This window comes from Ctenocephalides felis, unplaced genomic scaffold (assembly GCF_003426905.1).
Source record: "Ctenocephalides felis isolate EL2017-DRISC unplaced genomic scaffold, ASM342690v1 CF-g0.4_SCAFFOLD_01604, whole genome shotgun sequence".
Classification (NCBI taxonomy): domain Eukaryota; kingdom Metazoa; phylum Arthropoda; class Insecta; order Siphonaptera; family Pulicidae; genus Ctenocephalides; species Ctenocephalides felis.
In genome coordinates, this window is record NW_020537758.1 from 5890395 (window position 1) to 5892881 (window position 2487).

Genomic DNA, 2487 nt, shown 5'->3' on the forward strand with positions numbered 1-2487 from the left:
ATATGATTTTAACCCTATCTTTTGTCAGCTTGACAATACATTTTGAAGTAAAATCTTAGACTCGTTATTAGAAATATATATATATATATATATATATATATATATATATATATATATATATATATATAATATATATATAATATATATATTTATATTATCTAAGTCGATTACAAGTGTGTTAATTCGTCAGAAGGATGAGACGAAGCCCTTCAGCCCCAACAAAGAGGGATGATTCCCAAAAGGGGCGCGATGTAGTGCGAAAGCCATCTAAATATTTTTGGTCGCGTCTTTTGCCAAAGCATCCCCATGGGACAGATAAATGTTATGACATAACTTAACTGGGGAGAATATATATATATATATACACGTATATATAATATATATATATATAAATGACTTCTATGCTTAAAGGTAATCTGTGGACTAAGTAAAACTCAAACCGTCTTTGCCAATTCACACCGCAGTGCCCAAATAGAATGTACATAATAAATAAATTTGTTCAAGGATGAAACATATTTAATCATTTAACAGCTAATGTGTCAAAATAAAATTTAAGATTATTTAAATTTTTACAGTTTAGAAAACAAATTTATCTCATCAAACATCAAACACTAAATGATGAAATTACGTACACCGAAAAAATACACAAAACCGAAACACATTAAATTCGTAATTTTTTCTTAAAAAAATCTAACATTTTTATTTAAAATTCAATAATTTTAGACTAGTAAAGCGCAAAAGCTTTATAATTAAATATAACTAAATGAAGATAAAAAAAATTAAATTATTTTTTTAAATTTTGAAAATACATAGATATCTATATATAAAATTATTATTACTAATGCAACAAAATCAATTATGTATATTTTAAAAATGTAAAAAACAATGACCGAAAATAATAAGTATCATGAAAATGATATATAAAATATCTACCACACATTTTTTTACAAAAAAAACCCCAAATCAATTTTAATTGCAAATCTGTAATTTTTTAATATTAACTTTGCTGTAATATATTTTTATTTTTGTTGATTATTTTATGAATTTTAGATATTTATTTAACTAACTTCCTCCGAGATAAGTTATTGTAATCGTCCAGAAATCAAAATTAAAATTTTTTGCATATCTTTACGTTTTGAAAGTTTCTAAACATTTTGGCATACTTTAGATACATAGGATGTGTGTGTTATGTATGTATGGATACAGTTTTTCGTCCACGTTTTCGGGCGCACAGATCAACCGATTTGAATGGTTCAAAAAACATTCGATTCCTATTGATAGGGAGTGTGCTGATTAGTTTTTGGCAAAGGCAGGTCCAGCCGTTATGGAGATACGGAGCAAATAGTGCAGAAAATACAAATCGAGTTTTAGAGAGAACGGAGAGTATCGAATTTGACATGACCTAAAAAAACATTCAATTTGTAATGATTGGGAGAAAGGGTGATTTAGTTTTTGGCAAAGATAGGTCCCGCCATTTCGAAGATACTGAGCTAAATGTGCAAAAAGTGCCTGTTTTTGAGAGAACTAAGCATCCGATTTGAATGATTCAAAAAAAAAATCTGCTTGTGGTGACGAAACGATTGCTTTTGGAGAAAAAAAATTCTATAGTTTTGTATATAGTTTTAAACAAATATATATAATTATAAGTAATTTAAAATATAAGTGCTTTGTATTTTTGAATGCAAACTTAAAATATACCGTGTAAAAAAACATTTTGTCTTTTATTCAATTTTGTATAGATTTGTCACACCTTGAATTTATATTAGACATTACATAATAAATATAACATCACCAATTAAACTTAATACAAATAAAATAAAATGATTTTATATAGATACCAGATTATTCCAAAAAATCAAGTAATGAGACCCATAGATAAGGAAAATGAGGCCTGTAAATAATAATGCTTTTTAATATCAGATTTAAAGTTTAACCAGTGTAAATTTTTTATATAGTAAATTAATATTAGATCTATGTTTTAAAAGTATCTAAATAAATACCGATAAAAAAAAAATAAAAATTAATATGAATTAATTAAATAATTATAAATTTGCAATATTAAAAATATATTTATTGTATTTATGTAGACTAATTTTCTAAAGAAGAATTAACAGGAGCACATATCTCACTTTTTTATTTTTTTAATAACTGGACGGATGGATAATATTTATATATATATATATATATATATATATATATATAATATTTATAAAAATATATATCATACTGACCTCTCTCGTTCCATCTCCAAATCGAATCTCCTCCAGTAGAAATCTTCACTAACATATTTACACTGAACATTTTTTCACCAAGAGGTCACATCAACCTTTGATTAAATTTTAGAGATAAACAACTTGAATAACACATCACACAAAAATAAAATTATCTAGTACTAAATATTCTATTTTGTTTATCAAAATGTTTAACATAACTTACTAAAACACTATTACAACCCAAGAATTCTGCGAAAAATTCAACAATGTCATC